The sequence below is a fragment of the Synchiropus splendidus genome, chromosome 5 (genome assembly GCF_027744825.2).
Source record: "Synchiropus splendidus isolate RoL2022-P1 chromosome 5, RoL_Sspl_1.0, whole genome shotgun sequence".
Classification (NCBI taxonomy): Eukaryota; Metazoa; Chordata; class Actinopteri; order Syngnathiformes; family Callionymidae; genus Synchiropus; species Synchiropus splendidus.
Genome location: NC_071338.1, coordinates 19,625,069 through 19,652,250, shown reverse-complemented (window position 1 = coordinate 19,652,250; position 27,182 = coordinate 19,625,069). Strand labels below are relative to the sequence as shown.

Sequence of the window (27,182 nt, the reverse complement as noted above, 5' to 3'; positions counted from 1 at the left end):
ATATATGCTTTAGTCTGTAGAAATCCCATTCAAATATGTAATATGCTTGAGGCAACGTTTCTTGACACTCAAACAGATAGTAAGACTAGATGATCACCACACATCAATTTATTCATAATTTTGTTCCTCTGCTTGTTGGAAAGAGGTTTGAGTTCAAGATGCAGTGGCTTTCCAATGACCACAAGTTGATAAAGAAAGGATCAATGAGAACATGCTTGATATCTAATATCAAAGTTGTTTTAATCACTGAATTGCTTTTTTTTAAAGATAGGAATTATTCATCAATTTGTCTTATTTTTTAAACACCCACATGAATGAAAACCAAAAAATAATAATATACTTTTACCTTCCATGTCTCAATAATTTGCCCCCAGCACTGGCATTTTATCATAGTATTATTGTGTGTAATCACAGGCAGTGTCCACAAATGAGAACTTCAGTTTTCACCTGTATATTGTCTTTATTGCAACACTTGGGTAACCAAATAATTATGAGCACTTTGAAATCATTTATTCTGCCTTTAACTGTACTGACAAGTTGACCCACGTTGGCCCAGACTTTTTCATTTAGCTGATTCAGTAGTCTCTGCTGTGCAGTAAATGTTAATGAATAAAGAATGATCACAGTAACTGTTATCTTAATGAGAAAAAATGGTTAAAGGAGATGTCTGTCTTGTTTTAAATTAATATTATTTAAATTAATTTATTGCTGATTTAGTTTATGATGATCTGTTTTCAAAAATGCAATCACAACAGACATTCATATTGATATGAACGTACTCGTCATCTCATTTCTAAACTTGTAGTCATTGAATTCAGAAGCTCTTAACACATCCACTTGTTAAGTAATATTTTTTACAAGGCATATCCAACTTGTTTGTGTGACCAATTACACTACAAATGATGATACAATTGAAAATTAAAGTTATCAGCTATTGTCTCATAGAGTCGTTGTCATTAAAAGGTAGCCCAATGTCATAGTGGTGGAAGCGTGTGTGGTCGGTACCCCACAAACTTTGGATTATGAACCACGTTTCAGGGGACCTTGCGACTCCTTCATTGTCAGGAGAGCTGCAAAACTAAACGTTTAAAGCACTAAATGATGGTTAATAATGAAACGTCACCATTGATTTAAAAACATTATGACTGCCATTTGTTTGAGAATTTTTACTATTCAAATAAGTTTTTTTTTATTTATTAAAGCTATTAATTTCATTTGAAAAAAGTTCTGAAAGGTGCACTCATCAATAAAATGCTCTTATTATCCTTTTGTTAAAGGTTGTTTACACGTGAAATTCCATTTAATATATATTTTAATAGCTTGTATTTGCTTTCTGCTTGTGTGGGGTAATCCACCAATGGAGGAAAAGTGGCCACAAACAAGCGGATTCTCCGGTGAATCCACAGAAATCGGCTGCTTCCCGGACGTCACCGTGTCATCATCCGTGATAAAAGTTAGTCCAACACCTCAGCTGCTGAAAAAAATAACGGCGATAACAACAAGAGCCGCTTTAAACGCAACAACTGCATGCGAGTGCGGCCGCTGCACAAATGACAAGTTTTCTTTGTGTGGCAGTAGTGAGCTGACGTCAGGTCGGTTCCTTGAAGTGGAGCTGAATAAACCTTGAGAAGAGTCTCCTTCAATCTGCTGTTAGTAACTAACACACACACACGCACACACACACACACCGAGACTCAATTACTGCCCAATTCCCTTCTTTATCACTCGTCCCCGACCTCTTTCATAACCAAGGAAAACACTGAGGACGACAAGACGACCGCGCTCAAGTGATAGTCGAACTAAAAAGCCACGTTGGAAATAAGTAAAGTGTCGAAAGTAAATAGAAGGTAAGTGTTTTATCTGCTTTTACACCGTGACGCTGTTTTTCCTCCGTTCATCTCCGGGCAGCAGCTCTTCTCGGTTCCAACTTTGACGCCTATTTACCGTCTATTTACGAGGGAATTGGCTCGATTTCGTAAAGTTCTCCTTAGCGAAACAAACACATTTATCCTTCTACGATGATAGTGGGAATCGTCTTTGTGTCGTCACCCCCCCTCTTTTCTTTTGCTCTCTCTCGCAGCGTTCCGCGCAGGTTGTTAAATTCAACTTTTTCCTTTTCCTCCACGATGATGTTTGTTTTAAAGTTGAACTAGTTTTGTGGCGTTTTTTCCTGGCCGGCTGGGTGGATTTTTGAAAAGGCGGTCGGTGTGGACGGCTGCTCCTCCACCGTTCGTCCGTTAAGATGTGTCCGGTTAATCGCTCCCTCGGCTCGGGAATCAAACAATTAGCGTCCAGCACATAAATATCCACATCGGTTCGGTTGAAGTCGACGCTTTTATTTCGCTTTAAATCCTTTCGCGAGCTGGTTTTTCGTGGCTGTCTTGGCGAGGCTGCCATCGCGGTCGCTTCCTCAAACCGAGAGTCACGCAGTCGCTTGGCCGAGTTGTTGAAATTTATCCCTTTGTGTATATTACAATATCCTCCATTTTTTCTGCCCCTTCCAAAACAACAAGCCTCTCGCCATCTTGGTTGTTTTAAATTCGTCCCCTGAAGTACCTTTAACCTTCCGTCTCCACTCCAACACACACTTTATAAGCCTTCGAGTGTTTTTTTTTTTCGCTCAACTTTATAGAAAAGTTTTAGATAAGAAAACTTGCGGTAGATTTGGTCCGTGTTGTGTTTTCATGAAGGAACCTGCTATTGGATGTTTAAAAACAATATTGTAAATGAGCAGATTTTGGTTTTGATGGTTTGATTTATTCCTCGTGTTTTAATCCATCGATGTAGTGTTTTTATCGGATGCCTGAGAAGTCATCGTAGGTGATGTTTATGCGTATATTTGTCATGGATTATGAATGGATGGAGTAAGGGAAGGAGACAAGGAAGGATGATTGAAGATAGTAGTCCAACTGCATTTATGTGGTTTTCTAAGGAAAACAAAATCTGATATTGAAGTCATTAAGGACAGCATTACCACTTTTTATAAGCTTCTGGAATCAATTAATATTGTGTGATCACAATAGATCACACATGTATAAATGAATGCTGAGAAGAAAAGGAAGCAAGTGAACAGGATGAAATGCTTGACTGTTTTTCAACCACCTAAGAGTTGCCTTGCAACTGATGACGAATAGCTTATGGGAGTTAGGGATGAGACAAGGTAATTAGAATAGAAAGAAAATGAATGCTCCCCCCATAGCATGTTTATGCTCTGTTTAATACATACATCTGTTCAGATGATCCATGTAAGTGATCATCACGGTGGGAGTGCACTATCCAAAAGGATTCACATCAAAGGGAATATTTTTCAGAGTAGTCAACGTCCATTCTTTTCGTGTGAGATTAGATACAACGTTTAATCATTGCTCTGTGATCCTGTTTGGTTTCGCCCTAAAGATTCGGCCGTTGAGATTAGCCAGAGAGCGGGGACATATTAATAGAACGCGGATGACAATTATTGTGATGGGAGTATCACATATGACAACAACGACGTTTAGGTTTTGAACAATATGTACATCGTTTGGATGGATGGTTTGTGAAGGGGAGTTTGCTAAAAATGAAACGTCTTGTTTTAAAATGTGGCTGAGGAAAGAATGCTAGGATTCAAGTGAAAAAAATGTGGCCCCTTGAATGATAAAGTGTAGGGTTCTGTCATTGGTTGGAGACTCTGTTTAGAGCTCATGCGCCTGTGTTGTTCTCTGATGAAAGATCCCTAGAAAGTTGTGGCTCCAGAGAAAAGTGGCCAGTCATAGCAATGTTGGGAGCTTGTTGTGACTTTTGGCCCCCTTTGCCTGGAGATGGATAAGCAGTAGACGAGATAGTCAAATCAATGTGAATCATTTGTGTAGTGGGGGATTTGGAATCAAACAAGGGACGAATGAATGGCAATAATAAAAAAAACACTGGTTATCTTTTACCATATTTTTTCAATACATTTAATGTGGTTTACATCGAGTAGACTAGGGAATTTGGAAAGTAATTGAATGGACAATTCACATTAGTCACTCAATGTTTTTTCGATGCTACGCTAAATGCCGTTTGGAAATGGAAAAACTGATCATTTCACCTCCCACCTCTTTTGTTTGTCCATTTATTGCTGCAAAGCTGGAGTGCAGAGAAGCAGATGTTTAGCCAAACATGAAGGCGCGGCGCCTCTGTCCTTATGGGGACGGCTCTCCCTCCTCTCGCTGCTGATGCACCGACATGACAGCTGCTTGATTTCATGGAGCTGCTAAGAAGCCATTAGTGGTATCAGTGTATTGAAACGGAACAGTGTCTCCGTTTTCCTCCACTATTACAACTGTCTATTGTCGGAGTTGCTTTGTTCAGACTTGTTTGAATGTGTGAGTGTGAAGTGCTTGCAGCTGAACATACAAACAAGTAGAACTGCAGATATACTTGTACTGTGTTTTCCTGTAATTTCTGAAAGCGAGAGAGATGGAACGATGGAGCAAAAGTGGAAAAAAAGGGGAACAAATCTGTCAGAGTTTGTTTGCCATGTTGGTTTGAAATGAAAGCACACTGTGCTACCTCAAGCACACTCAAATCAGAGATGTCTCTTCTTGCCAGACCAAAAAAAAAGAAGAAAAAAAAACATCAACTCTCAGCTGGAGTTTTATTTTCTCTCTACTCTTGTTCTCTCTTTCTGGCTCAAATTGAAGACTGTTGTTCTTTAAGCGATAAAGGAGGACTTCCGCTTGACTTGAACATTCAGGAATTAAGGATAGACATAACTAAGCCCTATTTGCATGTCTACCAAAGTCACAGCAAATGGTTGCTATTGACTAAGCTGATTAGGTGAAATTAGGTTCACAAGCTCTGTGTCGGGGTGCAGTATCTGACAGAACTTGAACAGCTTTTACAATGACAATCCCATATGCACACAACACTGTGTTCTCTGTAATCCTTCACTATTGAAAATGGGACTATTTTAGTTCTGGGGAGACCCTAACCTTTTCATTCCGAATCATGAGGTGTGTATTATTTGGATAGCCTTGTACTATGTGTTGTCTTGGACTAATGATTCAAAGTTAGAAAAGACTTGTGGTGTCGTGGAGATGGAATAGTCTTATGTCATTTTGGCAGTCAGGTGCCTGATAGACTGCACTTTGATTTGATTGCATGTGTCATTCATTCACCCACTAACTTGCCTTCAGTTATTCCCTGTCCATGTCAGTATTGTCTGTAGCGTAATATTTGAAGCTATGGAATTCTTTGCTGGTTAGAATGGAAATTGTGGATTATTTTAGGAGCAGTTTGCCTAGAGGTCTTCATTGTGTGTTTGTAAAAAAAAAAAAAAGTCTTATTAGTTAACTAGTTGCTCTTCTACAAACGGTACTTGCACTTATATAAGTCTAAAAGGGCTCACATGTAGGGTCCCTATAATAATGTTAATGGAAGTTTATTTTCAAGTACTCTATATTAGACCTGTAGTTGTTGGATCAGCCAGCCTCAGATTTATTAACTCTTATAAACAGAGCGCTGCTTAAAGTTGAAACCCTCCGAAGTATGATTCATGGAGAGAATATACACTACGTCTGTCTGTTAAAGATAGAAACATGTTATCGTGTGTTTAATGTTAAAAGGTAGCCAATATGTTTTCATCAAATCCAAATCACTGTAGGTCAGTGTGACACTGTTGTGTAAGCGGTGCTGCGTTGAATAATGCTCTGTCAGGTCATTTGAAAATATTTAGCTTGACTAGAATAAGTAACTTAAGTAACTCAGAAGTATTTTTTGATATTGATGGTTGAAGGTTGAATGTGCAAAGCATCACAGTTCAACATGTGTAAACATCCATGTTTGATTTTGCAATGCAGTTTAAGTACAGTTGAAGCTGTGTGTCTCCATAAGGACATCTGTCACAACTCACCTTCGTATGCATTGGATTAGTCCAGTATAAAAAAGAAAATCAATGAACGAAAACTTGCTTTTACTGTTGTTACAAATCCATGCCTATTAATTGTAAGATTATTGTTTGACTAGACAAAGAGCAATAGAATGGTATTAGATCAATAGCATTCTCATTAAAGCTGTTGGTTAATGCCGCTAACATTAACATAATAATCCTATGGAATAAATAGGATTAAGTCTTGTAAATAAATTGTAAAATAAACTCTTATCAAATTGAGACACAAGATCACATGTGCTACAATTCTCATCATGATATTTTGTCTTGCCCCCCTTCACTAAATAACCGGTGTGAATGCTTTGCCAAGGGGAGCCTCCAGGACTTTTCTCTAAGTCGAAAATGTTAAAATAGAAGAAGTAATAAGGTGTTAAGTATGAATAATGATTCAAAATCATCACTCCATATCATTAGTTTCAGATATAATTTCTTAATTAGATAATATTCAAGTGGTTTGGCTAGTTTGCCATTAAGTCGGAACTATAATTTCCTGCTGTATATTGCACAACTGAACCTGTCACGCACACTGGAACGGAATAATAATAAAGATATAAAAGTGACGCACACAAGAAGAGAGACACACAAAAAGACAATACAAGAGAAGACTTTCCCAGGCGATCACATGCTAAGCCAGACACAACACGCCACATTTCTTATTCAGTTTGTTTTTCAGTTTCGGGAGGGGGTTTCAACTGTATCAGAAATACATTTTGTCTGCTCAAAATCCTGTTTATGAAGAAAAAAATACTACTTTATTTAGTTGGAGTTATTTTAATATTTGGCAAGCAGCTCTCCATTTCAGTCTGATCCTCCCTTGTTATGTACACATCTCAACGTTGACAGAAGTGTTTGCGTTGTGCATCAGTGAGGTGGTCTTTTTAAAGGCTGTTCAAGTGTCATGGAAGGCTTTTGTTGAATGAATGAATGCTAATTTCCTTTAGCAGAAAGTGTGTTGTCAGACATGTCATGAGTCGATTGTACAGGTCGAACTCTGGCATTGTGGAACTGCAAATTGTCTCTTGTTAAGATCATACTAGAGCCACGTCAGATGACTATGTTATGAATTTGTGACAGGAAATTCTCTGTAATGTAATGATTCGGTGAGTGATATCAACAACGCTCATTTATTTAAATACATTCCAAAATGTACTTGACTTTAGATCCAGGACGTGGCAATTTCAACAAACGTTTTCAAAGATGATGTTAAACCTTTTGAGATGGAGACACGTTTTATAGAAATCTGTGAAAGCTTCTAAGGCATTAGATTGATGCAGCCTCTTGTTGTTAGAGGAAATTGGCACCGCTGTGTGTGTCTTGGTCGTCTGCTTTGCGCTGAGTAACAGGCCCGTGCAGGCAGCTTTCTTATTGATACGTGTTTACATGGCATGGCGGGTTAATGTCCTCTCAGCTGGAAAGTTGGTTTGCTCTCAGATGATCCACCTCACCTTATGTTGCCTTGCTATTTTAGTAGGCGTGCATGCTCAGTGGATGACCAGATAATCGCCATGGTACACAATTAATTGCTGAATGTTTCCAGTGACTTGAAATGTTGCAGCCATTTTGGACTACTTGGAAGGTATTTGTCTAAGGTATTTGAAAGCTTGTTCATCAGATAAGATGGTTAATTTGGACAGGTGAAATTCTCATCTATGTTCAGGAGCACGCTCGCCCGTCAGTGCACTTAAATAGATCCCACATTTTCCAGTAGCGTAAACGCATGTGGTGGATTAATTAGCAACAATAAGCTGTGTAACGAACAACTAGGTCACCCCCACATTGACTTTGGGCAGACAGAAGACAGCCAAATTTGGGAGGGAAAGATGATAAGCTGCTTCTTTGCTTGCCATCCCATGGGCCTCTATTTATCATTCAATGCGAGAATTTCCTTGATGAAAGTCAAGGTTGTTTGTGCATGTTCACGTCTCGTTGGGATGCTTCTTTTTTCCACTAGTGAGGTGAAAAGGTTGATTTTGTTCCCCCACCAAAGAGATTCTGCGTGAGGAAAGTCCAGGCTAGTTACTTTTAATGAAGTCTCAAAAGGTCTTGATGTATTTTTTTCCCACCTCAGAGTGGTTTTTAATGTGTCGTACAATAGTGAGGATTTGGAAAACATTGTTCAGGCGATAATGAAGGTTATGTGAGCAGAAAACATCATTCTAATGTGCTTTGCTTTTTTTAACATAACACACAAGAATATAAATATCAGGTTTACAAATGAGACACTTTGTGATGTCATTTCCCTCAGAATCTACTTTGTTTTGCTCCTGCTTATGATGGTTGTCTAACAGTACGGAAATGCAATGTTTTGCTTTTTTTTGGTTCAAGACAAATTAAAAACTTTGTCCTTGCTGAAAGCACATCTTTGACATTAATTCATCTTCTAGATCAGAAGTGGAAAAGAAATTGTTTTGAATTATCAACATAGAATAGACACATGATGTTGGTGTAAGTGAGATGTATGGAACTGGTCTAATTATTTTATTATATTTGTTCCTGTGTTGCTGTTTAATGGTCTTTTTTGGAGCTGAACCATACATACGAGCGCACTCTGACATGCTAAAGCTGTTATTATATGTTTACATCCCCTTGACATCAGCTGTAATGGCACCCTTTTCCAAGAACTCACTCACTCACTCACAAACTGAACAGGATGCAGGGATTGTGCCAGAGAGTGTGGGAATGGGAATGATATTGGCTTCTCTATTGGTGTGCCTCCTGGGTCAGCATGGTTTTAATGATTCTGTAGAATAGCTTGTAGGCTCCGGAGTTGCAAGGCTCTATGGGTGTATGTATAGACACGTTGTGACCATCGACGCACACACAAACAAACACACCTTCTGTCAGAACGCCTGCCTATGGACAGGACACGCACAAATGTATGAGATTGCGCCTCACCAGCCCCCACTTATTGATCTTCCTCAGCATTTAAAATCTGGTCACTGCTGCCACAAAGGCTTTTTTCATTTTAGCTGCGTTGGCAAAGACCTCTCGAAGCCAAGCCAGATTTTTAAAACATTAAACTCTCAGAAGACTGACTGAAATGACAAGGAAAAAAAAACAAATAAAAATGCAGCTTCATATAAATTTGCGTGGCTCATTTTTTTATGTAAAACACGCAGGCATAATCGGCGCTCAGTATATGGCTGTGTAAGCGTTACCGTCTGGAATTAAATTCTGCATATGCAGCACCTTCCCTCTGAAGTTTTTATCTCCAATTTATGAAAATGTGTGTATTCTCCTAGACAATAGTTTCCCCCTGGAACAAGTTTTGCAGAAGTGGCTTACTCTGAGAGATGCGAGGAGCACATGCTGACATGCTTCCAGTCAGTAATCATTACTGGACATAGAGCATGCTGCTGTTCTAGGAACCTTCAGGTTATAAAAAGGACTCCTGTCTTTGGCTAATCCACGGGAGGGCATTTACCTCCTTGTGATGAGTCATCGCTTCCTGTATGGGCGATTTTCTCTTATAGGTAGTTCTTTCTACAGTCGGAAAAGATAAGTTGTTAACGTTTGTTCTAACCGTTAGCGGGGCAAGCGTGAGTGCCAGAAAACCGACGTGGTGAACATCACATATTATTGCACTTAGAGAATGACAGAAAGTCAGAATTAATATTCCCAGTGGTAGCAAACTCATTACATAAGGGTTTCCAATTGCAAGTCAGCACTGAAAGTGCACTGTGTTTGTCTGTGTGTGTGTGCTAAATTGATAAGAAAACTGACCTGGGTGTCCTCCGCCTCCATGTAAGCCACATGCTCCAGTTCATGTATGGCTGCAGAGTTCCAAACGACATGATACTGAAGTTCCACTACAGTCAGTAGTTTGTTAGAAAGCGCTAAAATCACTCAACATGTAGTAGGCCAAACAAAACCCTGTGCTTAGTCATGGCAAATGACAACATGTGAATGATTTGAAAATCACACTTCAGAATTTCATCCAAGCTTCTGCGTGTTAGTCAGTGAAATGTTCAGTTGATCTGGGGAAGTTAAGAGGAAATCATGCGACGAGCCAGTTCTCTTAATTTCAAAATAATTTAACCTGAAAAGGTCAAGGCACATTCAACTGATTTTGAAACGTTCTGACAATGTGGTGAAACCCAATGTTGCATTAGCATCATTTGTAACACCACAAGGCTGCAAAACCACAAAAGTTTCCCTGTCGAAACTGCTGCTGCTGTTTGTCCACCCCGAAAGCCCGCTCAAGCCTGCGCACTGCTGTGGCATTGTCCTGCCTTTCGCTTCCCTATCTGTCTGTCTCACTCCCGCTCCTGCTCTCGCCTTCTGAACGATGACACTGAGAGACAGCTGTAACGTGAGACGCCTCTCGATCCTGGCAGGGGCTTCGAAAAGCCCAGGCGCAAGGGAGGGAGAGGCCTTTATCTGAGGCTGGGGGCGCTGACCTCCCTCATTCCCCTTCTCTTTTTCCTCCTCCTTTCTGTCCCTGCGTCTTTGCATCTGGTCACATATCCTTTCCTCCCCCCACCTTTAGAAGCCACAACCGCACTTTTAAAAAGGTTTCCATAGCAGAAATCGGATGAATGAAACAGGAAAGAGTGTGATCTGTTCCTGTTTTATACCCTCAGAGCTGCTTTTAAATCCACTCCACAACTGGATAGAAATGACTGGTTTAATTTAGAAATGTTAACAAACAATCGCTGGCAACATTAAAGTGACATATGTTTGTAATCTTTACAAGGACAATTTGTGTGTCTTTGTTTGTGTGTGTAAGTGGATGGAAAGAAACCACACATCCCCCAAACTCCAGGCTATGGTTGCTAAATCCTCTGTGAGAGCTCCCGTGTGTAATCCAAACATTTAGAGCTAATTTAAGCATGCAGACAGGAGCAGCATCCTTTAGGAAACATCTCTCTCTCTCTCTCTCTCTCTCTCTCTCTCTTTCTCCAACCTACACAGTGTGTTGTCTGTGTGTGCCACGCGTTTGTGTCTGCGAGTTCTTGTCTTGTTGTCGCTGAAGGGAAATGAAAGCACTCAATCACTCACCTGTCAGAGTGCTCCAAATTCAGTCCATAACACACAAACATGTGGACATGGACACATATGTGCATACACGCTCGCCCCAGAGGGTTTGACAGGACTGGCCCTTTATTGACTCCCTTGATCAAGGAGACAGCAGATCCATTTAATGGAAGCTGCACACACGCACACTCTCTCAGCATGGAAATCAAAGTGGATCCACATCTGCTCTCCTCACATTTCTTCTTTATTTTTCACTCATGCGCAGCTTGTCGTCATTAAGCACTTTGCATGTGTTGACTGTTGAATAAGTTTTATTAAATGGGGTCTGTGTACCGCTGCAATGATCAATTTTATTAATCACGATTATCTGTGACCTTAAGGTAACTAACTGTTTTTATTACTTTATGTGTAAAAGAAAAATCTGTGAAACTAGAACTTTAAATGTGATACATATTAAAACAATTAAAATTTCACTGATCAGAATTCAACACAATGGAGGCAAGTTGAGTTGCACTATACATGAAAAAATACTTTATCGGTCTCCACTTCCCACAACATTTAGCATTACTATTTAGCCTGTGAATTCATGAGTGTAAACATGGCTAATAATGTGTTGCAACAGTCGTACAGGTGGGATTTGCTACTCTCATCAGCCCATTTACTTGCGCTGTCTCCAGATTTGTTCGCAAAAATGCAACCATTTGGTCGCAATCTGAAGCCCTGTGAACGCCGTTTGCCCACAGTATGGGTTATAGTTTAGTCTGGCAGCAAAAATGAATGAGCACGATCAGTTTTGCAGCACTACTGTCCCTTTTTCTTGTGGTGTTGTTACATACATCTACATCTTGTGTGTCATGATAAAGGAAATCCATCCATGGTCAGAGGCCCGTCCTCCCAGCCCCCTGGGTTTCTCGGTTTTGTAATGCTGTGGAGTTTTTAGGAGGTTGAATAGCCAAGAGGGTTCTGGGAGATGTGACAGCTGTGCTTTGACCTTCACACATCAGCTTGATGGATCATCACGGCTGCAACGATGCACTGAAACGGTTTTGTAGCCTGATGATCCGATGGTGATGATGTGTTCGCATACTGCACTGATGTCATCATTGTGAAGACTGTTTTAGACCGTCACTTACAACCTCAGGAGGAAGTGCTGGGCATGCTTTGGAAGGTTTTAACTCATTGTCAGTAGTATATTTTATTTTCCAAATGTACTGTGCTGTAAATCTGCTGTTGATGCCTCGCTTACTGCTCAGATTTAATTCTGGTCACACCCATTTGTATGATCTTAGTAGTACATTACACACAGGAGTGTTTAAGTCATAAAGGTGACAGAGTTTAACAAGCTGAAGGTGATTCTTACCATCATAGATGGGTTGAATTTCTACATTCAGCCATTCTTTGAATGTTCGACAGTCGTGAAATATCAAACCTGATAAACCCACCGCCATAATTGAAATGATGAGGATGGGCAAAATGGTTTTGCAGATTGTATGACATTTGTAAAACTGAAACACCCCAACCGAACAGGAACCTGATTCTTACACTCTTACAAAAGGCGTCACAGAACAACAACGTATTTGTATTTGAAGCCAACAGAAGTTATTTTTGTGGTTAACGAGTAGAGATAAAAGGCACAAAGTCATATAAAAATGTACATGTAGTTTCCTGTCATCCTCTGTTTAGAGCTGTTCAATCGAATTATTCCCCCACTCTGCTATAGAGGGCCAAAGTATGTCATAGAATGAATGTTTTATCAGATTTTTATGGATGCAATGGTCAATTCAAAAGTCCATGTCTTATGTAATGCTGTTATATTTATATGTCCTGAAACAATCTATTTTTTCCTGCTGTGTATTGTGTTTCTTTGGTGGCTCCTTCTTAAGCCCATTTAAAATTAACAAACTTAATGTCCACATATCATCTCAGGACTTCAAGCGAACCTTAGGAGTTGTGCTCGACTGCAACCTTTGCAGAGTGGCTCTCGTCTCCTGCTCGGTGATGACAGGAAGTGGATGATAAATATGACGGTGCATCAATTATAGGCAGTATGCTGGTTCATACATATTGGTCAATTAATTAAGGAGTGGAAGCCAGATATGTGGACATTCATTTTAGCCTTTGTGTTAGAAGAGAGATTTAGTAATTGTAAACAAACCTATAAAGGCCAATAACATTTCATAGCTAATGGTACACTGGCACCTTCTTCATATCCAACAGATCCAGTTGTAAGACATTAAAGCCTTCACTTTGCTTCAAAGTAAGAGGAAGTATAACCCTCCCATCAGTAAAATGTGCATGAATCAGCTCAAAATGTGCCTTCCGTCTGTCTGGCTGTGGACAAGCAACCTGTCCAGCCAAACATAATTTCTCGATTACACTTTTATCTCTTACTCTTCCAAATGGATGTGACTTCCAACCAAGCCTTGTGCGCATCTCAAAGATTTCGTGCAGTGTAACATGCTCCCCTGGGACAGGCACTAGCTCCATCAAGTGAGAGGGGGGCAGGGGATGGGGTTTGGTGGAGTGTTGAACATGCGCACCCACACACGCATATAAATATCCTGTCATCAGACCAATCTCGGGAAATGGATTGGTGTTTGGCAAACTCATAAAACATTGTGTAATTGTCCCTCTAGTTTCACTTCTTCACTTTTGGGGAAAAAAAAATCCCTGATTCACGCACAGAGCTACTTGTTCTTGGATTCCATTTTGTCAGCTTTTAGCCCCAGATCATGTAACAATAAAAGATGCTGCCCTGCAGTTAAACATTGCCGGTAAATCACACGGCAGAAAGCTGGGAGAAGCACTTATTTTTAAGCAGCATGGGAGACCACACTGGGGGGAAGGGGTTCAGACAGATAGGGTAAGAAAAACACACTCACGCACACACTCAGAAAGACAGGAAGAGAAAGCTTCTTTGTGCACTCTGTACTGGCATTGTGTGTGATGAAGAGATGAATCACTGCTATTTAGGGATTGGTTTCCTGCAACTGATTGTGTGACGACTCTGTGGCGGACAGACTGTCAAGACTTGCCTGTTTTGTTCAGAGGCTTCAGGAAAATGTCTGCGTCCAACTTTGTTGCCGGGTTCATTTCCACAGCGTCCAGTGTGTCAGAGATCAAGAGAAACAAACACATCCGCGGTGTTGAAGCGGCGATTAAATATTTAAAAGTCAAGGCTCTTGGATGAATCTCCAGATATGTTATTACCAAAGACACCTGCCCCTCGTGCTTGACATCATATTGCTTTCTCTTCTAGAATTTCATGCCTAAAGTTGTGCAACTGCCGGTCCTTTTGATTTGAGATCATAGCTATGAAAGAATTCTGAGTCCATTCAGTACAGGTGAGATAAGGAGAGCTACTTTTTCCGACACAGCAATGGAACACGTGCAAGCTTGTCTGGAGTGATCGAGCTCATAATTATAACTTCACACATATTTCCTGTTTTCCCCTCATGTTATTTTTTTTTTAATCACAACGCCTTGCTCAAACATTGATGGGTATTTTGGTGTGTTTAATCAGTGTTTTTGGTTGCAGAGAACCTAATATAAAAACCATTGTTTTGCTCCAGTTTTCCGGACATGATGCACCTCAATGTGGATGATTATGATTGGCTGTACACCTGGGCTTTATCACATCTGGCTTGTGACAGGTTGCATGCTGACTGAAGAACATTTTTTATGATAGAAAACGTTACTTGTGATAAAAATGGTTGGAGTTTAACTGAAAAATCTGCTCAGTCAATATTGATCTCTGTTGCACACTCGAGCAGCTTCATGAAAATGACACCGGAGTGATGAGGGGAAGCTGTTGGCTGGAAGAAAACCTTTTGGTCCGTGCTGTCTATATAGTTTGTGAATTTAACAATACAGTCACACCACAGAGTTTCTCCTGCTGTCCACTTTGAGCAGGGTGCCATTCAGTCGGAACTAGTCCAGATTCATCCCAATTGAGCCCAATTTAGGGGGCATAGACCAGGCTATTTTTATCTCATTCTGTGGGACTCCAAGGTTGCCACAGTCTTTGCTGACAATCACAGCATATCAACAGCAAGGCATTACTGAATAATATCTCAACATATCAGATAAATCAGCTTTCTTTTACCAATGGAAGTAGCAATGTTGTGGGACAGTCAAAACGTGAACTTGACTTTTAACTCAAATACTTGACTGTAATAAATAAACAACATTAAATGCACATCCTATTGAATGATCTATTTTTGTGTTAAATTACTGCCATATGCACAGTTGTCTGGTCACAACTATCTTAATGATTAGTCAGGTTATTGGCATATGTGTATTGATTGACAAACATGCAACTGATTCGATAGTAGTGCTGTAAATAGTAAACAATATATAGTGTTTGTTGTCCTGATGGTCTTGGTGTCTCTGTAGTTGGGGGCTAATTGCTGTCGTTGAATTACTAACTAGACTAAACAACCTATACCTAAAGTTCACCTGCCGTGCAAGTATGTGATTCTGAAGCAACATCTGTCCGACATTGCTCTTTTACTTGTCATATTTTTCATGATTTTCTAGTGCTATTTGACAATCCTGCATTGATGCTACCTGTTAAGATCCTCAGACGAAATGAGGTTAATAGAATAACAGCCTCATTTTCACTCAGAAAAATGATGGCAGACAGCACTGGCTTTCTTATCCAGAGTAATTCTCCGTCCTCCCTGCTGGAAAATGATTTTCTGTGCCGAAACCCTATGAGCACAGATCCTTTAATCATCTGCTAATAGGCCTTTATGAAAAGCTGAAGATGAATTCAGCCTACCTGGCTCTCTGTTATCATTATCGCTGCGATGAGTTATCAAAGTATTTGTGTGCTTTTGTAGATGGCATGTGTGTTTATCTGTAGGTAATGATGGGAACTATTGTGGGTTATCGTGTGATGTGAGGATGTCTCATTGTTGGAGATTCATAATGAAATATTTACAATCGAACTCCAAAAATTATAATCGAAACTTTATTATTTCACAGCATTTTTCCCCAAAATTATGTTGTATGTGAATCTGTCCGACCTCAGTTTGAAATTAAATTGGATTTGTAGATGACCACAAGATCAGATGTTGCTATTGTGGACCAGATGGAGATGTTTTCCATCAACAAAACCTTTTTGACAGCTCCTAACCAACATTGTAACACTGTCGATGCTCTTAGGTGGCGGTTTATGGCTTTCTAAACACATTTGAGCCTGAGAACCAGTTTTCACGCAAGTTTTTTATGTATTGAAAACAGATTTAAATGTGTAACAGTTGATCCTTCAGCTTCATGTGGTGTCATATGAACACGGCAAAGCAGGGTGTACTGTGGTATAGATGTTGTACACTCAGAGCGAGAACAGGAGGCCCTGAGAGACAATACATGAGAGATGGGCGTGAGAATGCTGGTAAGGCTTGGTTCTCTGCAAGAACTGTCTTGTGTTTGGGGAAAATATCCTCACAGTCAAAGCTCCAGTGTCTAGATCCATTTCTAACAAACAGGTTTTGCAAGAAATGGCTCAGGGAGAAAGAGACTTTTATGTGTGTGCGTGTGTGTATCCACCACAGGGTTTTAGGTGCCACATTTTTCTATGTGTGATGGTTTCAAACTCCCATCTATTGTCGACAGTAAAATACTCATAACTTGCTGTTTGGACCCTGAAATCCTGAATAAACAGAGTGCATTGATAGTGGGTCTCTTTTGATAAAATTGCACGTCATAGCAATACACAATTGCGTGACAGAAAAGAAGAAAAAAGTAACCAATTAAGCTGCCCGCTTGACTTATGTTTTCATATTAACTGTCTATTATTATTGTTTTTTTTGTGTGTGTGTGTGTTGATAATGGGGAATTTAAGTGCTGACAAAGGCAATAATCCCAGCTTAGAAACTGCCAATAAGGCAAAAAGGTATTTGACTGGCATTTAAAAACTATTGAAGTTAATCTGGTGTCAAATAGCTTTGTAACAAAACATGTCAAGGTCACACGAGAAAAACTTAGTATTTTTCTGTAACACCAGTTCTTTAATTGGTCTCATTAACTACACTGATCATGACAGCACCATTTTTAAAAATACATGAAGACGTCTGCCTCAAGGCGAAGAGAATGTTTTTTTTTATCCCAAAAAACATATTTGAAAGGATTTTTTACAATTTAGATTTATGTAGAAATGTATCCAATCATCAAAGGAGGTTGTAGGGTGTTAACAGGGAATTTGTTTTGGTGTTGTGAGACGCATTCATTTCAATGCAGTGCCATTAAAGCTTGTCATCCATTCACATTACGTGAACTGATTCATGCCACTGCAGCTATTACCATGTCAAGATTAAAATGCAGCTGTGACTGAGGCTTAATCATGACTTTTATGTTTCTGTTGCTGTCCAGTCATTCACCTTTCAAGTTTGAGCCAACCATGTGAACATGAGCAGTCACTTTTGTGCGTCAACTGAGTGAATGGTCTGCTCTGCAGATGAACGGTTTTATGGTGTGATTTTAAACAGAACTCGGTTTCTGCTTTGTTCCCAGGTGTTGGGGCAGTTATGTCAAAGAGCTGAAGACTTCTTCAACAGTGAGTACGACCAGCACATCATCCTCTATTCAGCTCAAAATATGGATGTGCCATACAAAATAGCTGACATTCGTCATGCACTTCTGCTTTCAACTTATTTATTGTCTAGCAAGCTAAAAAAATGCCAGACTCAACCATTTTAAGCTTTATTTGATTTTCATTCTTTCAGTGGAAGAGGAGTTTTTTTCGTCTCTACCCCAATTAAATGAACAAGAGCCCTTCAAAGCAGTTGTTATGATTACATTACAAATTCAGCATTCATTCTATGAATCAAGCAATTAATTGGGTTTTTTCTCATCAGAATATTTATCTGCGACATACGTGTCTGCTTAACATCCTTTTGAGTTTGCTATCTGTTCAGACACAGTTTAAATGGTTGTTAACAGTGCTCCAAGGAAAGGAAACACATGCTGTTGTTTGTCTGTGTAGCTGTGAGCGTAAACGTCCTTTCAGCCTGAGCCATTATTTTCCCTGTCTTTTCTTATTTTTTTCCTGTATTCGTGTGAGAGGCAACTGTAGTAGGGCCACAGCCGCGTCCTCAAGGCTTCATTTCACACCAAGGTGGCAGTTTTTTGTGCCACGCACAATGACTTGCACTTTTCTCGGTTGCTCAACTTGATGGCCTTGTGTGTTTGAGTGTGTCACTAGATCATATGAGATCTTTTATGAGACGTTTTTTCCCAGTAAATAATAGGTCCGCAGGAGTGTTTTAACCTGTGACTGACTGGTTACTCTTACTTGTCCGCCTCTGGCTCTCTCTAGCTCGTGGTTGTCTGCCCAATGAGCCGCCTTTATTATTTGTGTAACCCGCTGATGAGTATGCTTGTAGGAAAGAATCTTCTCACTCCCTGCATCTGATTTACACCTTGATGCTTCCTGGTGTCTAAAAATGGATTACTCATCTGGCTGAGATTAGGGTGTGTGGAGTGGATGTGAGTGTGTATATTGCTATTCGCTGAGTTCTGCAGTCATGGTGAAGGAGCAGGAAATAGGGGATTGTCTGAGTGCTGTATGGATGATGTATATTTTGAGGAGTAAAAAGATATTATTGCAATATATTGCTTTGAAAGCCAAGCAAAGCAGCCAATCAAGAAGCGGTCCGACTGAGAAATAAGAAAGCCTTGGGGAGTTATGACATTCGTGGAATTTGGAACAATAAAAACGCTAGCAGCAAATCTTAATTCACAAGCAATGGACTTTAGTCATTCTGATGTTTCGTTCAAGATTTTGATCCTTTAAAAACACATAAAAAGCTACCACTATCATGACCATCCCCTTGATGCGCTATTCACTTGTTTCTCTGTTTTTATTTTGCTTTAATGTGTACAATCGCACGAGAGTTGGTCTTTGAAAAAGAGGTCATTATCCTGAAGGCATGGTGGCACTCATTTAAGCCGTGGCAGCACGCCATGACGTTAACAGGTTATGGAAAGCCTGCCACGTGTCAGGTGGAGAGAGGTCTTGGCCTCTTTGCTTGGGCTGCTGCCCCTGCAGCCTTAAATGTTTTATTGGAAAGAGGTAAATGCTATCATATTGAATAGCAACATTGCCTAAATTGCTCCACTCAGCTCTCACCAAACACCTACTCTACTGTAATTAATAAGATTTAATATCAGCGTGAATTAAGTATAAAGTACTTTTGGTCTGTAGATTGTGGTGCAATGCAGTATTTTGTGACCAAGACGGCAAGTTGCTAACACAAGCAATAATGTGCTGCACGGAGACAAATGCATTTTATGTGAGACTTTTTTTTTGCTCATTATTTTTGCGCTCCTGTTGGTTGACAAGCATAAAAAGTGAGATCAGAGAGAGCTGTGTTGCAATGTCACATGTTAAATATGTAGAGTTTGTTTGTTGCTTGTTTGGTACTTTTAAAAAAGATTAGTCAGTATGACTTTTGTGATAATGTGTATGATGAAAGTCCAACATGAAATAATACTTCGGTGAGCAGTATGATATAGTATTGAATTTATTTGTTAGTGAGGTTCATGGTAGTTCCACACACAGGTGAATTACCTGTCGTACCACAAAATAAGCTAGGTTACACACGCACACACAGTCTTCAAGAGCTTAATGCATTGTATGCTTACACATCTTTCCTTGTACGAACAGTGTCATGTGAGGGTCAGACTTGTAAGGTTGTGGCACTCGACACGACACCACACTGCGAGTCACAGATATGTCAGTGATGGAAATTTGTTTGCAAATTCTGATTACAACTCCAAGCTTCCTGCCGCTGTTGACCATTTCTGAAGCAGGATGTGTGGATGTTTACCTCATATTGGTGGCATGCATTACGAGGAGTGTGCTGTAATTCACGTAGACAAACCAATCATGAAGAGTGAAAGCTGCTGTATGCGTCCCCATCTTTTTGATCCAACATTTAAATGCAGTCTTTTAATGACAGAAATACAAAGTGGCAGAGAGGTGTGCAGAAGGGAAAGGTGTGTGTGTGTGTGTGTGTGTGTGTGTATGCGCTTCAGAGCCAGGCTAGATGTATGTGTGTGACGTGAGTGTGAAATAGAGAAGAATAAAGGAGAGGGAAAAGGAGAGAGAAAAACATCTCGAAGGTCAGGAGCAGCGGGCGGCCGTAGGGGAAAGACACGTGAGACAAAGATAGTCTTGCGTCATCCCCACAGCAGTGCTTGTGTGTCTCCGTGTGTGTGTCCTGTGAGGCCATTTCCATCCGTATCCCACTGTATGTACCAGCTAAGCCTGACGTGCCAGACATGCAATAAGTTTCTATTTTTAAAGTTAAGCGCAGCTTTGCAACGATGGATCAATAGGTAGATTAAAAATGCTTGCAGGCAGTCGTTTATTGGCCTACAGATGATTTTTTACATGACTCTGGTGACAGTGGTGAGGGGAAATTACACCCCGTAGCCTGAGGGGAGAATTTGTGTGTGTCTGACTGCTTGTCACAAACCCTGAATAGGGTTTCATCAATCCTCACAACTACTATCAGTTTTCAGCTCTTATTCATGAGTCCTCTTTGTTTCTCACCATTTCTTCTCCCAGCACACTTTAAACTCCTTCTGTGTAAGATCGGGGAAGTGTTCGAGATAACGCCTAAACATTTAGTACTTTGTACTTGCCTCGGAGCTACGATTGTTGAAAAGCCGCTGCAAGATTGTCCTCGGGATATTGGAACAGTGTAGTTTCACAGACACACTGCTGCGTTCACTTGGGTTTACCCATCCCTGTCAGTTACTCTCTGACTTCTCTTCAGCGAAAAGCACGTGCGCACACACAAACACTAACTCAGGATGTCTTTGGTGTTCTTCCTGGGTCTTATGGACTCAACAGGGTCCAGTTTATTTCCCAGATTTTTGATTCACCCCCATTGCTCTCCTTGTCCCCTGCACGAATCGCTGCTGCTCTTTTACAGACCCTTGTGCCATGAATCACTGCTTGCACCCAGGGAGCCTTAGTCCACTCTGGGGCTGTCTGCCTGGATGATAATGCGTATGGTCATGAGGGGGGCCCGTCTGAATAAAGAACCAGACAAAACAGGAGTTTAGAACCAACAATGTAAACCGTCCCTGAGAGGCAAAGAGCAGAAAGGTTGAATGCTTTGCTTAGTTTGGTGTTTGGATGTAATGTAATTTGTAGGTTAGTCATGAAACATTGTAAGTGGACCTCTGAACCCTTTTAGCACCAGACAACAGGAATGTAATTTGAGCTCCATGGAGGGAGCCTTAGTTACTACACGTCTGTTCAGTTTAACAACAAGCCGCCCAGCTTCCGCTACTTGTCCTAAATGCAAAATCCAAAAGATATTTGAACAACTCTTGGTTTATTTTATTCTTCTGAAGTAGACCCTAGGTGAAAGGGAATTCAACCCTTCAATATTAGTAGATCAGATGGCATGAGAAATTTTCTGTCTTGACCTCTGGTTGTGTTCCTTTTTTATCGAGATGGCAAGGTAGTTCTTATCCCTGAGTTTACTTCTTCCAATGCAAAGCTAGCGCACTGTTAGACAAATGTGTTGATATGACAACTGTGGAAATACAGACTTACGAATAAAACACCTCCAGATGTTTCTGAGACTATTGTTGGAATTGTCATCTTAATTAAAACAATTGAAAAATCATCGAAAATGACTGCACGGCATTCATGCTTCATTATTTAATGCTATATTCGTCATTGAAGTGACATCTTCTCTAGATTCAACCCATAACAATGCGACCTAGAATGTGTAGTTTTTATAGACGGTCGACCAATAGCATTGTCTTTATCAAGTAGTTTGTACTTTTCATATATTGTAGTCAAAGTAGTGGATAACCAGCACCAAATGTACCAAGTGGAGTCTTTCATTCACATATTCATTCATGGTTCCTGAAAAAACGCACATGCAAGTGTTGTTCTTTTGGCATTGATGTTGTCAGAGACTCGCACTGCTACGGTCTCACAGTGTCTCTAAAGCCTAGTATCATTTAGCCTCTGCTTTGACAGTCAGATTTCTGGCTCAGTCTGTCCATTTAGTAGCCCTTCTCTTCTGAGATTCTCTAACTTTATCACTCCTCTTCTCTTCACCTAAGACTCAATGCCTGAACATCAGAGATAATAGCTGCTGTGACCCCCCCCTCCTGTCTTGATATGCCAACGGCTCAGTATAAGCTGTGTCGCTACTGGGCATATGTGCCCAGTGCCTGATGGCCCAAACCATGTTGTAACCTGGATACAGCTGTTGTCCAGAGAAGCCATTAGCAGTGCCAGAAGCCCCCTCGCTCCCTGTGAGAGCTCATTACTGTATTTGCGCAGTCACACTTTTCCTATGAAACTCAGCAACGTGTTTGGTGAAAGTAGCCAGCGCATTGAGCCCTGGGGAAACCATTATGGCTCCATTTGAAGTTCCTGGATCGAAGGGAGAGGAAGAGAGTGGGAGCAAGTACTCAGAGCGATAGTTATCAACATGTATGTAAAGCTACTCTTGTTCTCATGTGTAACAATGAGAGCTGGCTGTGTGATTTATGGCTTAAAGGTGTACTCGTGTGTGCACACATTCTGTGCGTGCCCATGTGATGTGCATGTTTGTGTGCTCTCTGAGGCCCAGTTCAGCTGTCTGGTCTGGTGTGCAGATGGCTAAGTTGGGGCCTGCTGAATGAGAGAACCGTTTTATACGTGCTGTTTTGTCCTCTTTTCTCCCCAGCGTTTCCCCGCAGGTTTTGTTTTCTAGTTACTCTCTTTCTTGCCTTTAGTATATCTGTCAAGGGCTGTCTTGGGCAGAGGACAGTTTTCGCTCTCCCTCCTTTATTTGACTCCCAGGGATCAGTGTGGCAGCTACACACGGTAGCGTCGGAATGAAATGTCTCTTAACCGTGCCATGTGCCCCGGAGCTACGGTAATTGCAGGTGAAATTCAGCTTCCTCTTTAAAATGCCATCTCTCATTTCCAGTTACCGACCCCCCCCCACTATCTCTCTTTTTTCCTCCCTCCCTTCTCTCCTACATCTCTCCCTCACACTCCCTCTGGCTGTCTTTCAGAGGCGTGTGAATCCCTCAGCCCCTGTCGCGTCTCTCTGCCCCAGCAGACACTCCCACAATGCACAGCACTGACGGTTGCATAGTGATATCAGCCATGCTGAGGAGATGGAGGGCCACTGCATAGACACAGACACACACCGTTCCTACATCTTCATATAAAGAGTGGACTGGTAATAGTGATGTCACAGTTCAAAGTGTGTGTTTGTTAGTAATTAGAACATAGAATTGAAACAGCCTGTTTGGAGTGAGATAAAATTCAAATTGAATGATGTTACGCGCGTGTGTATGTGTGTATGTTAACGTCAGCAAGGCGTGAGCTGTGTGGAGGTGACATCAAGGTGAACGCAGCATGTGGAATGCTCTGCCGACTCGGGAGGCAGCAAATGGCTCTGTGGCAGATGGAGTCTTTGTCAGGGAAGAAAAATGGCAGCTCAAGAGCATCGAAGAGACCCCCCCTCTCTCACTCGCACGCACACGCACACACACTCACACCTCACGTTAATGTTTTCATCACTTTAGAGGACATTGCGGTGATATTTTACTCATTTGACAGAGTTTTACGAGATATTTGAATTCCTATGCCTGATGCGATCATGCCAAGCAATCCCTAACTAGTTCTTATCGTCCAAGAAACTTTAGTTCCTGAACCGACTCTTAGAAGCAATTGTGTGTCACAAGTGTTGGGTACACACACACACACACACAGTCTTCATGTTCACATATTGACACACATATATCTCCCCCCTCCTCCTCTGCTTAGTGAGCTGAGCCGCGGGCGGTGACCTTCCCCTGCTCGGAGGGTTCCCTGGCTGTTTGATCAATTATCCCTCTTCCATTGTTTACCAGGAAGCAGAAGTAGAGAAGAGAGAAGAGAAGGCTCAAAATGGCCACTGTCAGGTGGAGGGATCCATTTCCCTGCCAGCGTGGGGGTGGGGGTTAGGGAGAGAAAAGGAGAGACAGAGAGACCAGCGCTGTGAAGCAAGCTTGGAGGGAAGGGAGGAGCGTTGTTCCTTGGCAGCTTCGATGATATGACACTGCAGCTCTGACACTGGTTACCATTTGTGATACAGATGATCAGCTGGTAAAGGAAGTTGTTAGATCAGTCTGAAAAAAAGTTGAGCACTTGTTCCCGCTCGTGCTCTGTCTGGAGCTTCAGCAAATCAAAAGTGGTCTGTGATGTGGTCACCTCACAAATACTGCAGGTATACTTCCTATTTTTAGTGTGCTGGACTGAGGAGGGCGGGTACATACTCTAAAGGTCAGGTGGGAGCGAGGAAAAAGCGAATGGGAACAAATGATGCACTAAGCGAATGACACTTTGAGGTCCTGCGTTAATATGTATGTATCGCAGGTTGATGGCTGATTTCATTAGCGCCTCTCATTGTTATTCATAGATTGTCCTCCTGCAGCAAAATGAATATTGTATTGCGCGCACACACACCCTGCTCTTTCACACATACAATCGGGTTTTCCAGGGAATACTGTGTGTTTCCATCTCTCACAGAAAGGTTGACGTTTCCACACACTGTTATCAATGACGGCTATAATTAAAACTATTTACAGCCTCGCCATCGAACACAGGATTTTGGCAGAGCTCGGGACAATTCCTGTCAAGCACCTGATAGGACTATTTTCTTTTCTCCCCACTGAGTTTAAACAAGATGCTTAGCGAAAATACCTTGAGCGGAATAAGTCGCGTGCGTGTGTGTGTGTGTGGAGGTTCAGATTACGTCACTTTGGTTTACCTAAATCTGTGTGTGTTTGCGTGAGTGAGGGAGCAGAAAGAAAGCGAGAGCGTCACTTTGTACATGTGACTGTGTTCAACCTTGCACATAGAGCGTACATATGGCGAGTGAAAATGCCTGACTGCCTCTATCTAATCCTGGAAGATGACTGTGTCGCAGTCCTTAGCGGGACATCCGCAAATGCTCACTGGCTGGTATTAATAACTGTCGAGGGCGGCAATCATGGAAAAGAATCCATATGTTTTGTATGGAAGCAGTCCAGTTGGATTATTGCTTGGTGTTCAGCTGTCTTGCCTGGACCAACTCCCCTCCTAGTGGCATTGGACGTGCCAGAGACACGCTCACACGCTCACACTTCTTCCGTCTGAAGTACAACAGGCTATTACTGATTAACATGTCTAAACTTGGCCAGTTGAAAGGGAGAAAAAAGCGGCGTCTAATTCCTTCTCCATCTTGCTATCGTTCGAATCACAGACAATACAGCTGCCTTCCTTTTTTTTTTTAGCATAACTCACATTCCTTACAGGCACAGAGATATGTTTGTCGCCTTTTTATTTGTTGCCTGAGAAACCATGTTGGCTTGTCTTCTCACATTTCACACTTGGTTTCATCCCCTTAACCCCTAATGCTTAGTCTGCATGGGCTGCCTGACCTCTTGAGTCATGGATGTTAGACTCACAAGGCCCGCAGTTTTGCTTTATTCGACTCAAGTAGTTTTAAAGCATGGATGTGTACGCCCTTCTTTGGTCTGTGAATCCTAAACTACCTGACTCTCCTTGTCAGAAGTATTCCACTGTAATTCGGATTCAAAACAATTTGTTCTTCTAGAGTTCCGCTTACTGGATCCAAATAGATTTCATGGGTTGACCTCTTGAAAGGTATATCAAATGTTAAGAAAATACTGAGTTATCCTGTTTGTCAGTACACAAATAGGCGCACACACTTTGTGATGTGACAGGACGCCACATATTCGGAGTCTCACAGCAGGCTGGCATTTCAGGACAGCGAGAAGAGATAATGTCAGTGTGCTGGTGGTTAACTTGCTTTTTTATCCTGTTTCTGGACCACAAAGCGTGAAGGGTGTTTTCCACACACACCCACGCAAACACATGCACACACACATGTACAGACACATTCACCGACCATTTTCCAAGCCTGTTTGACGACAAGAGGGAGAAGAAAAAAACCAAAGTGACAAATGATGCCCAGAGATATGGCTGCCAGCTCAGACGCAACCTGCACTGACATAAGGAGTTTTTTATACAACACTGTTGCTGTAAACAGATGAGCTGCTATTGAAGCAAAAGTGTCAGTATGTTTCTGCTGGCTAGTATGTGGTAAACGTTCGTGGATACAAATCTAGATATTCACAGTCAACAGCAGGAAAGAGAGCTTCCTCTTCAGCCACCCACACTGCTTGCAGCCTTGTTGTGACTTGTCTGTTGTTGTAGGATTTCAGATTCTTTTTAACAATTGGGCTTAAAAACCGTCAGCGCCGAAGAGCAGACTTGGTTACACTGAATGAGGACAGCTAAAAACAAAACCGTTTGAAAATGAAACTGTGAAACCACACCTTCATAGTCTCTGTGTGTGTCTGTTGGTGTGTCAGGTGCACACAAGCTATTGTTGCCTTCATCAATGGTTTGTGATGTCACGTGCAGATGTTTGCTCCCTGGTTAGTTTTCTGAGTGTTGAGTTAGTGGAGTTACAGAAGTGTGGAGCTTCACTTACAGGCTCCCTCTGATTTATTGGCAACATCTGTCTTTCGCAGGTGTGTGGAACAACAAGGTCCTCTCTCTGTGTCTATGATGTAGCCGTTGCTAGTGTGTGTCTGTGTCATGTGCGCAAGGGGAGCAACAGAGAGAGGGCCTTCCTCCGCCCCTTCTTGGATGAGTCATTACTGTGTAATCCTAGCCCTTGCTTCATGTGTGTGAACAGACACTGAGGCAGTGGTCTCTGTCCCGACTCCCTTTGGGGTTGTGAGTGGGTGAGACATGATTATCAACAACAAGCCCAGGTAGCTTCAGTTTCAGCTTCACTACACACTGGCCCCTCTTGCTCTTACACTGGCACCCGCACACTCCCGACATCTGCGTACGTCCACACCGAGCGGTGGCCATTGCTCTCCACTTCTCCTTGGATTGGTTGAGCATCAACAAGCGTGAGGAAGGCCTAGCGGATTCAGTTTCTCAACAAGGTGTACTGTGACGGAGCCGTGTCTCTCAGGTCTTGCACAGGTAACAGCGTGTTAGACCTTTGAGCACCAGATCGATTGCAGCCACATTAACCCTTTGTGCGCCAAAGTCGCAAAATTGCAATGAGCGCCATTGGAGTATTCATGTCCAGCTGAAAACCACCCCCGGTCAATGAGTTGAGGAAGCCTGTAGTAATGCTGTAGGCAGAGAGCAAGTGAGCGAGTGACTGACTCAGATTCTGAAGAAGAATATTCATCCCTTCATGAAGATTTTCTCTGGTACTGTATGACTCTGCCTCTGCATGTAGTGTCA

The 27,182-nt window shown here is 41.6% G+C and overlaps 1 protein-coding gene across 15 annotated transcripts in view; it reads left to right on the top strand.

The window, feature by feature from the left end:
* Window positions 1-1,628: 1,628 nt before the first annotated feature.
* Window positions 1,629-27,182, top strand: part of LOC128759415 (bromodomain adjacent to zinc finger domain protein 2B-like) — a 64,006-nt gene continuing 38,452 nt past the window's right edge. For 12 of the 15 annotated variants that reach the window (XM_053866339.1, XM_053866341.1, XM_053866336.1 and 9 more), the window contains exons 1-2: window positions 1,631-1,847; window positions 17,402-17,444. The gene's annotated coding sequence lies outside the window, so the exon portion shown is untranslated. Of the gene's footprint in view, window positions 1,848-17,401; window positions 17,445-27,182 lie in introns of all 15 variants that reach the window. The other 3 variants (XM_053866330.1, XM_053866332.1, XM_053866327.1) reach the window with 3 other exon arrangements.